Genomic DNA, 13,517 nt, shown 5'->3' with positions numbered 1-13,517 from the left:
TCTCGAAATTCTTGATGAAATTAATATTAATAATTATTTTCATAAAAGCGTTTTTACATTATACATCCTAAAATATGGCCATAGCATTAGGTTTTGCAAGTTACCCGAACATATCATACTAAATGTTATTTTAATCAGAACTGGGCTAAAAGACTGCTGTGTGTAAATTTGCATGAATTCTGTTACTTATGACATTATGTTCATCATGATGGAAAGACATCATGTGTTTATTTAACCGGAACATTAGTAATTATTTCATTACTGAAACTACGATGGGATGTTTTCACATTTTTTTTTCTCTCTTGCTATTGACGTTTGGCTCCAAGTAGTATTTTTTTTTTAGTTTGCTGTTTAATTATCTCAAAATGTAATTTCTAAATGATGCTATAATTATGAATAGGGCGTACTCTGTTTTGTTACCAGATGAAATAGACTGATCACCGCTTTCTTTTATGATATTTATATCATTATCAGCTGAAATCACACCAGCGTGCTTACATAGAATGGCTGGGAGCATCGTTTGTGTTCTCATTACGTTCATGCTGCTGAGAGGACATTACCCAGCCACCGGTAAGGACACCGAAACACACCTCGAGGTGGAAAGTGCATCGCTCGTTCCTCCGTCGTCTGCCGGTAGCACATCTGTGGATCGTCCGATCAAGATTTCTACCGTTTCGGTGGGGTCTTTTCATCCAAATCATCTTCATCTTCTAAAGAATCGGGGAGAAATGTATCTCACAACTTTGACGGAAGAACCTGTAACTCAAATCTACGAAAGTAAAGACGTCTTAACAAACCCTACAGATGAGGTTAATCTTAATGCGCCTGAAGATACAGAAGGGGTGGAGCCAACATGGGCGTGGCAGTCATTGACCTGGACGTGGATTACGGTTGCTCAGACAACGACTGCCATGCTTGGGATCATTGGCAACGGCCTGGTCGTCTACGTCATCTTCCGAGGAAGACACAAACGTCGCTCTAGCGACACCTTGGTCGGAGCGTTGGCCGTCGCCGACTTTTTGACGTCCGTCTTCATGATTCCTCTCCCGTTTCAAGCGTCTAGAGTACCTGCCTCCTGGCTGGGAAATCTGTATTGTAAGGTGATATATACGTCATTTTTCTCAGGGCTTTCTATCTCTGCGTCAATACTTACTCTAACTCTGATACCACTCGAGCTGTATCTTGCCATAGCGTTTCCGTTAAAGTTTAAGATGGTTGTAACGCGCAAGAGGGTTGTGCATTCCATCCTACTTGTATGGCTTTGTGCAGGTGCGATGTGCTTGGACCTGATGATCTTACCAAGAGTAGAAGAAGGGAAGTGTGTGTTAGGTTATCTGTCTGTCAATGTTCAACGCGCTGGATTCCTCACGCTGTATGTGTTCTACATCATAATCCCTATTGTCATCATGACGACGATCCAAGTACTAACAGTTTGCGCGCTTAAACGTCAGTCTAAAGTTAACCTTCACGAACATACTTGCAAGGAGAGGTCAAACCCCAGGTCTACACATCTAATTGCCGCCAAGAAACGCATGCTCCAGATGTTCTTCATCGTATTTGTTGTGTATGTAATATGTTTGGGTCCGAAGTTCACGAGTTCACTGGTTCACATGTTTGATCCCCTCTCAGAATCGTACTTACACTCGCCACTAGATCAAGCGTTTCTTGTCCTGGCATTCTGCAACTCTTGCGCGAATCCATTCATATACGCATTCAGAAACCCCAACATTCGCAAAGCGATTTATGTATGTATAAGCCGTCATTTCGATCAAGTGTGATTTCCACTTTTACGATAAAAACAAATTTGCTCAGTTGATATGAATTTCTAGTTGTCAGAAATGAATATCTTAGATATAGGAACGTATCTGAAATCGTTAATCATTTAGGCTTATATTAACTTTCTCAGTACACCAGCACTGCCTCACTAACGGAGAACAGATACAAAATTTGCACTCAGATGAAGTGTTCGAAGTTATTAAACTAATTGGATTACAAATGTGAAAAGTTCATTTTATAATTTTGACGCACTCCTTTAACTCTATCTCATATAACAGTGATAACTTGTGAAAGTGATTTTTTGTTTTGTTTTGTTTTGTTTTGTTTTGTTTTTGCTTGTTAATAGAACGCCCTTTCTCATGTAAGTGCACAAATCCGATTGCCGTCTTTTAAAGCGAGGTTTGATGAACCCCAAGGATATTAGTACCTCATATCCTCAACTGTCTGCTTCTCTCTTTGACGTTTGACTTTCCCTCTTCCATTTGGGCGGCGACTGCATAATATGATGGCAAATCGAATCTCAATGGTTACGGAGTGTGGAGCCGGGAAATGTGCAAACACCGGGAAATGTGCAAACGCCGGGAAATGTGCAAATGTTCAATTTTGCCGGGAAATGTGCAAAAGCCGCCGGGAGAGTATGTGCAAACCGTTCATTTCATCTATATTGGCAATTTATGTACAGATGGAAGAGAAACTCTCAACCAAACCTGCGGATGAATCATTGCTTAATTCCTTTACGACAGGTCGTAGCCTCCACCTGTCTGTGGCGACCACTTGTCTTTTTTAACATTTTCAACATTTTCTTGTAAACCCCACAACGGATTTTCACCAGATTTGGCAGATAGCAATTTGTTAAAATGAGCTCCCCACCTGTGAACACCACCGAAGGAGGGGGTGAAGCCTCAGAATCCCTGCACTATGGATTTTTTTTTTCTCTCTTGTTCTGCCGAACCGAAAAAAAGGAATAGAACTAAGTGCTTTGAATACATTAATGACTGAAATTTCACTTTTTATTATAGCGGATCCAGGGGTGCCCTGATTGGGTTGGGAGGGGGGGGTGGGGTGACGCAGAGCCCGAGGGGGGTGTCCACATTTTCAGCATCTTCTCGATAAATCTCATGGCAGATTATCACCAAACTTGGCAGAAAGCATCTTTACGGTGATATGATCCAATTTTGTTAAAATGAGTCCTACACCCCCCCCCCCCCCCCCCCGCGAAACCACCTAAAAGGGGAAGGAGGGGCGGGGGATGAAGTGTCAGATCCCTAATCTCTGGGATTTTTTTTTTATCTTCTTCTTTCAAACCAGAAAAGATAAAGGTAAGTTAGTGATATGAAGACATTAATGACTGAAATTTCATGTTCGATTATGGCGGATCCAGGGATGCCCAGACTGGGGGTCGGGGGTCGGGGGATTTTCCACATTTTCAGCATCTTTTTTTATAAATCTACGACGGATTTGTATCAAAGTTGGCAGATAGTATGTTTATGGTAATATGATCTTAATTGATAAAATGAGCCCCCTCCAGCCAAAGGAGGGGGGGGGGGAGGGGTTGAAGCCTCAGAGTCCCTAAACTCTGGATTTGTTTCTTCTTCTGTCAAACCGGAAAAGATAGAGGTAAGTTAGTGCTAATGAAGACGTTAATGAATGAAATTTCATGTTTGATTATGGCGAATCCAGGGGTGTCCAGATTTTTTTTTGGGGGGGGGGAGGGAGAGGAGGGGGATTACCACATTTTCAGCATCTTGAAAATTCTACAACGATTTTTCACAAAATTTGGCAGATTGCATTTTATGGTGATATGATGTTAATTTGAGAAAATGAGCCCCCCCCCCCCCCCAAACACGCACATACACCGCGGCGGGGGGGGGGGGGGGAGGTGAAGCCTCAGAGTCCCTATACTGTGGAATTTTATGTTCTCCTGCGGAACAAAAAAAAAAGAAAAAAGATAGGGCTAAGTTAGTGCTATGAAGACATTCATGACTGAAATTTCATGTTTTATTGTGGCGGATCGAGGTATGTCCGTATGGGGGGGGGGGGTAGAATGAGGGGAAGGAGGGGATTTTCCACATTTTCTGCATCTGTTTGAAAAGAAAATCTTTGACGGATTTTCACCAAACGTGGGAGGTGCATCTCTAGGGTAATAGAATCCAACTTTGCTCGAAGGGGCAACAAGTCCAATTTGTTCCCTTTCCCCAAAGCGGGGGCTAGGACGAGAGCAGCCACCACGTTATAAGCAGACGTGAAATTTCATCAAGGTAGACCAACCTTCCCAAAAATGTGATAAAATTGTGTTCTATTACTCTTAGTTGTACAGAAAATTTCTTTAAATATGTATCTTAATATGTTTCTTAAATATATGGGCTCCACCTCCTCCCACCTTTGGGGTTGGGGCGGTGAAAATTCGTCATAGATTTTTTTGTTTTTGTTTTAAAAAGATGGAGACAATTTGGAAAATCTCCCTCCTCCCCCTCACCCAACCCACCCCGATCAGGGTACCCCTGCCTGCACCCGACATAATTATACCCCGCCACACATAGTGTGAAGTGGTATATAGGAATCACCGTGATGTTGGTCGGGCGGGGGTCGGGCGGTCGGGCGGTCGGGCGGTCGGGCGGTCGGGCGGTCGGACGGTCTGTTGCAAAATCTTGCGTCGCGAACAATGTGTTAGTTTAAGGAAAATGTGCTGCCATGGTAACCACTCATTTTTGTATCAAAATAAACCATTCAAGCTATGAAGGTCAAATTTGGTGTGTATGATGGTCTTTAAGTGTAGTGATGCTGGGGGAAAGCATGTTTCCATTTGCTGTAAGTTTTATACTCAGTGTCAACTCTGTAATTGTACAGTAAACTAAAATCATTCTGTTTCCAATTCGACAAATGCACAAAATTGATATTAACGTCATTGCCCTCATGACATCACATACTATAAAGCAACACTAGGGGCGGGGGTATTAATCACCTTCAGTGATAATTCTAGTTAAACATGAGATTTCAGTCATTAATGTCGTCGTAGCACTAACTTAGTTCTATCTTTTTCGGTTCTACAGGAGATTGAAAAAATCAGAGTTTAGGGACTCTGAGGCTTCAACTCCCCCCCCCCCCCCCCCATCCCCTCCTCTTCGGCGGGGGAGGGGGATCATTTTAATAAATCAAAGTCAAGTTAGGTAAAAATCCGTTACAATTTTTCAAGAACATACAGAAAAATAAATGTGGAAAATCCCCCTCCTCCCCCTCACACCTCCTATTAGGGCACCCCTGGATCCGTCATCATCAAACGTGAAATTTCAATAACTGCGGTGTCTGCATTGCATTAACGTAGTTCTATCTTTTTCGGTTTGACAGAAGAAGATTAAAGATTCCAGAAATTAGGAATCTTAAGCTTCAACCCCCCCCCCCCCCAAGGGGGCTAGGGAGGAGAGGTGAAGCCTCCCCCTCCCATGGCCTCATGCCCTGCATCCCTGGATTTGCCATTAAACTCGAACTACTGTCATCATGTCTTTATAGCACCAACCAAGCTCTACTTTCTCTATTGGGTTATATAATATAAGAAGAATTTTGATAAAACCGTAGTTCTGGGACTTTGAGGTTCCTCCCCCAGGCCCCCCCCCCCTCCTTTTTTTTTGGGGGGAGGGGGAGGGGGGTATGACTAATCTAAATAAAATGAGTTCCCATCGCCACAATGGTGCTACCTGCCAATTTTGCTGAAAATCTGTCAAGGATATTATTAAGAAAATATTAAAGGCGGAGGTTCATGCGCAGTTTTGACATGGAGTTTATCTACCATCTTTATACACAGTATTGCTAAAGTAAATGGTTTGCACATTTCCCGGCGTCATGTTTGCACATATCCCGTTGATGAAATTTGCACATTTCCCGGCGTTTGCACATTTCCCGGTTCCACACTGAGATGCCCACGCGACGTCTACTGGAGACTGTGATTATATCTGGGTCTCCTGTAGTTGTCCGGGGAGTCGCGAGAGAATCGAAATATTCATTTTTTTTTTTTCTTTTGAGGCATTTTCCAGTGTTTAGATGGTCTCAGATATGTCTCCACGACGTCTCCTTTGTTGAGGCCAAGATGCGGAGACTTTTCAAGACGTCGTGACTTTGCTGGAGCTCATAGCGACAGACTGGCGACGATGTGGGGACGTCGCGGAGATGTCTCCGCCACTGGGCTAGAAATAGTCTAGAAGACGTCGCATGACGTCCCCGTGACTTCCAGACGAACAAGTTGTCATCTTGTTTTTGGATGTCGCCTTGGAATCGCCTTCTTAGTGAGAGCGCAAACCATTTCTTGATCTTTCGATTCACACGAATCGCTGCAACTGCTCAATCGCGCAGTTGCGGCGACGCACGCCGTCCCAAGTGAGATAGGCTCTTCACGTGTAAAGAGCACTCCCGTTATAACGAACACGGTTATAACGAAATTCCGGTTACAACGACATAAACATCCAGGTCACAAAATTATCGGCTCTATTTTTTTCTCATTGTTCATATGTTCGGTTATAACGAAATTTCGATATAACGAAAGAAAACTGCCGGTCCCGATGACTTCGTTATAACCAGATAACGGGATCGAGTCTACTGTATTGCCTTACTCCCTATGGCCGTAAGATTTCCATGTCTCCTAGGTCACTGTCAACGGCGTAGCCAGGACAGGATGTTAGGAGGGGCGGTAAGTCTGCGAGGGAGCGGAGTGAGCGAGGGGGGAGGGTGCGGGAGGGGGTGTCCCCCTCCCACGGTGAGAACTTTTTGCATTTTGATGTTGTAAATGGTGCAATTTGATGCATGTTTTGGCGCGTTTTATCACCTTGAAACAATCCCACTTGTTTTAGGTGGCAATATATTTTCAAGTCGATTATTAATGAACAATTTGGCTATAAAATGATATCCTTCATAATTCTCACACTGAATATCATGACCGCGACCGAACCCGAGCGAGTGGAGCGACCGGGGGATGGGTGGGGAGGGGGTGTCCCCAATCCTACGGTGAGAACTTTTCGATTTTGATGTTGTAAATGGTGCAATTTGATGCATGTTTTTGCGCATTTTATCGCCTTGAAACAGTCCCACTTGTTTAAGGTAGCAATTGGGGGAAATATTTTCATGTCGATTATTATTGACTGTGCCTATAAAATGGTATCATTTGAATAAACTGCTTGTATTCATTCTTACACTGAATATCATGAACGCGCGAGTGAGCCCGATCGAGCGGAGCGAGTGAGGGGGGGGGGGGGGGGGTGGGGGAGGGCGGGGGAGGGGAGGGTGTGGGAAGGGAGTGTGCCCTCTCCCACGGTGAGAACTTTTTGTATTTCGATGTTGGAAATGGTGCAATTTGATGCCTATTTTTGCGTGTTTTATCGACTTGAAACAGTCCCACTTAAAATATAAGGTAGCAATATATTTTGATGTAGATTATCAGTGAACAATTTGCCTATATAAAATGGTATCATTTAAATAAACTTCTTGTATCAATTCTTACAATGAATATCATGAACGCTGTCTGTTCAGCAATCAAACAGAAAAAGCATGCACACGAGGGTGTAGATAAGGGGCATTTCTCCTCCCACACGAAGGTGATCTTGCATTTTCAGACCTGAAAGTCAGCGATCTGGTACAAACTTTTCAAGTTCAAATTCAAGTTCAAATTTATTTCATATTTCCACTTTCTCTGCGTGATGAGATTACAAAATTGGTTGACAGCAAAAGAAGAATACAAAATATATACAACCATATCTTTTGATTGGAGAAGAAAGAAAAACAAACATACTTAACACAAACATACTTAATTCTCTTGCCCTCGGCTTCTCTATGATGTCACATTTATTTACAGCTACCGTAGTCCTTATACTGAGCCTTTTTCTGCGGAAATCAAGAAAACAGTTCATCGAAAGTTTATTGTATTTTTGTCATACCTCCTCTGATGGTACCAGCATTGTCGAGTGCACTATGGCTTCGTTGCTGCCAAGTCACCCGTGCGACAGATCGTGCGGCTTTACAGGTATTTCACATTGTAACGAACTGGTTGACCAAACTGAAATGTCCTATGTTGTTGTATTCTCTAGAAACTTTGGAGGTGATTCTAACCAATGCTATACCATCTTATCATCTTTCTCAGGTATGTCTGTTATAGAATGTTAGCGAATATATGTAATGGAATCGAAGATATCGAAACTCTCAATGTTGATATGCCTGATCTTGATTTCATTCATGATAACCATGACATTTTTTCTCACCAGAAACCAATAACATCTAGTTATAAATTACCCCAACATGTAGCAAAACTTAAGTCTTTTAAAACGGAGTATTATACTCTTTCAGTTTTGCACCATAATATAAGGAGTTTGATTAAAAACATTGATCAATTACATTTTTTTTTTCTTGATACTTTGAATGTAAAACTCTCAGTTTTGAGGTTTTGTGAAACTAAGCCTGGATGGCCGAAAACTTCACTTCATTAGTTGAATTAGACGGTTATACACTTGTCACAAATGATAGAGTTTGTAAACGGTGTGGAGGTGTGGCATTTTATGTGAAGAATGATTTGAAATTTGAAATGATAACCCAGTTGAATTATATGTCGGATTCAATTGAAAGTATTTTTATTGATATAAGTATGCCAGACGGTAAGAGTGTGTTAATAGGAGAAATTCATAAGCCACCAAAATGTAATCATTCTGATTTTATGTCAATCCTTGAAATTATTTTAGATTCGCCCTATCTCCGCAACAAACACAGTTATATAATGGGCGACTTTAATTTAGACTTACTCGATTATGATAAGCCACAAACATGTGATTTTCTAAATACCATGGTATCATCCTTATCTGGAGCCTCCGCGACACTGATTGATAATGTATTCTCAAACAATCACACTTATGTTGATCGATGTATTGTTGTAACAGACATATCAGATCATTTTCCCGTTATAGTTTCTACCAATCCTGTTATACCTGAATCACAGAAACAAAAGATGTGTAATAATTTTTCGCAAACACGAATATTTTCTGATTATAATATCTTGCTGTTTAAACATAGTTTATCCACAATTGAATGGAATGAAGTTTTTGATTCCACTGACCCAAACGATGCGTATGATAGATTTATGAACACTTTGTTACCATTATTTCACTCACATTTTCCATTGAGAAATCAAGGAGGAAATTATAAAACAGTTCCACTAAAGCCTTAGGCCTACTTAGATCCATAAACAAGAAAAATACTCTGTTTTAGAGATACAAATCACATAATACAACTTTGAATAAATCAAAGTACATGTAAAGTATCGGAATACCCTTACATCCCTGCTGCGTAAAGCGAAAAAGGATTATTTTTGTTCCTTGTTTGAACAGCATAAGTCAGATGTAAAATCTACTTGGTATATAATTAATAATGTAATTCACAAACATGAAAATAAAAGTGTAATTGATAAGATCGTCTGTGAAGCAAGAATATAACAGATGATGGGGAAATTGCGGAAGCATTTAATTCTTTTCTTTCTTTCTTTTTTTCTGTTAACATTGGTCCGAATTTGGCACGCAACATTTCATCTGTACACAGACCTTTCCACTCATATTTACTAAATTCCAATCCTCAGTCTTTATTTTTTTCTCCCTGTACTTGAAGCAGAGGTCTCAGATATTGTCAATTCCCTTTACCCCAAGAAGAGTGCAGGTCACGGTGGGTTTTCTAATCATCTCATAAAATGTATTATATATGAAATACTTTCACCATTAGTCCTCATTTTGAATTTGTCTTTACTTACTGGCATTGTGCCCACTCAAATGAAAATTGCCAAAGTTCTACCAATTCATAAGAAAGGTAGAGAGGATGAGTTGGGAAATTATCGACCAATATCATTACTGTCTTCTTTTTCTAAAATACTTGAGAAGGCGGTTTATAATCGTTTACTTAAATTCTTAAATGAATGTGATATTTTAGCTGATAATCAATTCGGATTCCGGAAAAAAACATACAACCACCCATGCATTATTACTTGTAGAGAAAGTTGCGAAAGCTATAGACTCAAAGTCGCATACAGTCGGTCTGTTTCTGGACTACTCCAAGGCCTTTGACACAATAGACCCACGAAATACTTTTGTACAAATTAAATCATTATGGCATTCGTGGAAAGGCCTTGGAGTGGTTCAGAAGTTATTTTACCAAAAGAACTCAGTTTGTTACTGTGAATAACCATGACTCAGAAATTGATTCGATTTGCTGTGGCGTTCCACAGGGCTCCCTCTTAGGTCCTCTTTTATTCATTCTTTATATCAATGACTTTCGCAGCTCATCCTCTCTGCTGTCTTTTCTTCTGTTTGCAGATGACACAAGTCTTTTTTATTCTCACTCAGATCCTTATGTGTTGCTTGATTCCGTGAATAACGAACTGCAACTGGTATTTGAATGGATTCAGGCGAATAAATTATCGCTCAACATAAATAAGACTAATTATATGGTTTCCAGTAATACAACAAAGTTTCTTCCAGGTTCAGTATTAGTGAATGGGTTGCAGTTAAATCAAATAGATTCAACAAAATTTTTAGGTATTTATATTGATAGTAATCTTCCTTGGAAGGTTCATATTGATTATTTATGTAAGTTGGTGTGTAAAAGCGTTGGATTTATTCACAAATTGAAGTACCTCTTCCCCAAGCCAATATTGCATTCCCTCTATTCAACTCTATTATTACCTTCCTTGATTTACGGAATATTGTCCTGGGGGAATTGCTCTAAGACTAAAATTGATTCGTTATTTTTGATTCAGAAAAAGGCCTTGCGGATTACAAATCGTGTACATTATTTTTTGGATCATACAAATGGATTGTTTGTTTTCAGTAAATTACTAAAAGTTTCTGATTTGTATTTGTATCACGTTGGAATTTTTATGTATAAGTTGAGCATTGGCGATCTTCCTAGTTTATTTTCCTCATTGTTTCTTAAAAACAGTGAAATCCATAATTACCCTACAAGACACAGTGGACCATATCAATTTTCCCCCGTTCATACAGTTTTAGCCCTTAAGACAATTACTTCTACCGGCCCTTCTTTCTGTTCGGTTGCAATCAAGTTCTCTAAGTTCCTTTAAGCAAAATCTAAAAGCCAATTTCTTAAAATCCTATGATTAGTTACTTGCCGTGATCATTAACATTGATATAATCATCTGCCCTTATTCGTAATGATGCCTCGCTCGGGTGACTTCATTTGACTACTCTCATTGTTTGATCAATATTGCAATCTTATGTAGCATTGAATCCTTGAGTTTTACCTTGAACATTATAAACTATTTTGTACATTCCGTAGATTTTATTATAATTTCGACATACAGTTAAACTCGCCTAAGTCGACATCGCATATGTCGAATAATCGCGCAAGTCGATAATTTTAAAAAGTCCCGATTTTTCCCCATTGACTTACGTGTATTAATTCACTCATAAGTCGAATTTTTTAAGTCGAATACTCGCTTAAGTCGATGAAATTCCAAGAACACTTTCACGGAAAAACCATTGAATTCACTGTGCCTAAGTCGAATAAGATTTTATTGTGTAATAAATCACTGTCAGAATCACGAGACGCCAGTTTTTGTTTACATACAGTATATACCAAAAGAAACTGCGTAAATAAACATTAACGTTTCATTAACGCAAGCGGTTTCACCTGAATCGTTAGTAACGCAAACTAACGATCGGGAAAATTAACGTTTGTAGCAACGATGAGTAACGATCCCTAGCGCAAATTAACGATGTTACGTTAACATTAACGATAGGTAACGCAAGAACTCACGCGAGATTTTGGTTTTGTAACGAGACCTGGTGAAAGGACGACGTAGCCCCTGCCGAGTGTAGCGATCTATGTCTTATATTTAGCGGAGTCTTTTCGCGAATCGAATCACGATTTCGCGAATGGTTAATTTGCGACCGGGGTCACCAAAAACGCACGCCGGGCCACCAAAAAAGCCGAATGTTTGCCTTCAGTTTTGGAAATGAAGCGGTAACAATCGGTTCCATAAGATGCTGAGTAAATGTCAGATGTTTGCACTTTTAATTTTGGAAATGAATAACGGTAATATTCGATTCCGTATAATACTAAAATAAATGTCGGATGTTTGCTTATACTTTTGGAATGTCAGAGATTTGATTTTGCGTTCGGAAATGAATAAGGATAAAAAAAAAGTATCCGGAAGATGCTGAAATAAATGTCGAATGTTTGCTTTGACGTTCGGATAATTATGAAAAATAATGATATTCAACTCCATACGATGATAAAATAAATGCCGGATGTTTACTTTTACGTTCGAAAGTAAATAACAATTACATTCAGCTCCGGAAGATGCTAAAGTAAATGTGGAATTATCCCTTTGATGTTCGGAAATGAATAACAATAATAATCAACTTCGTACGATGATGAAAGAAATGTCGGATGTTTACTTTTACGTTCGAAAGTAAATAACATTAACATTCAGCTCCGGAAGATGCTAAAGTAAATGTCGAATTATCCCTTTGACGTTCGGAAATGAATAACAATAATAATCAACTTCGTACGACGATGAGATGAATGTCGGGTGTTTTACTTTCTTTTACTTTCGAAAGTAAATAGCAATAACATTCGGCTCCAGAAGATGCTAAAATAAATGTCAGATGATTGTTTTTACGTTCGGAAGTGAATAGCAGTAATATTCTTCTCCATACGATGCTAAATAACTGTCGGATGTTTGCTTTTAAATTTCGAAATGAATAACAGTAATATTTAGCTGCGTTTGATGGTAAAGTTAATGTTTGATATTTGCTTTAACGTTCGGAAATGAATAACAATAGTATTCAACTCCGTCCGATGATAAAATGAATGTCTTATGTTTGCTTTTATGTTCGAAAGTAAATAGCAATAACATTCAGCTCCGGAAGATGCTAAAATAAATGTTGAATGTTTGCTTTGGCGTTCGGAAATGAATAACTATGGTATTCAACTCAGTACGATGATGAAATAATTGCCGAAAGTTTGCTTTTACGTTCGAAAGTAAATAGCATGTAACATTCGACTCCTGAAGATGCCAAAATAAATGTCAGATGATTCATTACACTTTCGGAAGTGGACAGCAGTAACATTCGGCTCCTTACGATCATAAAATAAATGTCGGGTGTTTGCTTTTGAATTTGGAGATCGAATAACGGTAATATTCTGCTCCGTACGATGCTAAAATAAGTAACAGATTGTTTCTTTTACATTTGGAAATGATTAACGGTATCAATCGGCTCATTTAGATGATGAAATAAAAAGCGGATGTTTGCTTTCACGTTCGGAAATGAATAAGGATGATATTCAGCTCCGTAAGATCCTAGAATGAATGTCGGTTGCTTGTTTTTACATTTGAAAATGATTAACGGCAACATTCGGCTCCGGAAGGTGTTAAAATACTTGTAAATGGTGGATGATTGCTTTTACAATCAGGAATAAATAACGGTAACTGTCGGACCGAACGTAGGACCGATTTAGTTTTGCTTATTTTTTTTTTTTTTTTTTTTTTTTTTGTTCGGGCCACCAAAAAATAAAAATCAATCATTTTGGGGCCACCAAAATAAAAGTTAGTGTGGAGCCCTGGCCTGCATCAATGTAGATAAAGTGTCTTGCTGAAGGGCAAATATCGGGCACACCGCTCCAGCTCTCGGCTCCAGAGTAGACAACATCGTATGTACATTATACATATGTACGTGTGGTGTAACTTTAAGTCGATTTTTTTCGAC

Source organism: Diadema setosum, chromosome 19, assembly GCF_964275005.1.
Source record: "Diadema setosum chromosome 19, eeDiaSeto1, whole genome shotgun sequence".
Taxonomy (NCBI): Eukaryota; Metazoa; Echinodermata; class Echinoidea; order Diadematoida; family Diadematidae; genus Diadema; species Diadema setosum.
The sequence above is the reverse complement of the archived record's forward strand: the minus strand, read 5'-3'. Positions refer to the sequence as shown.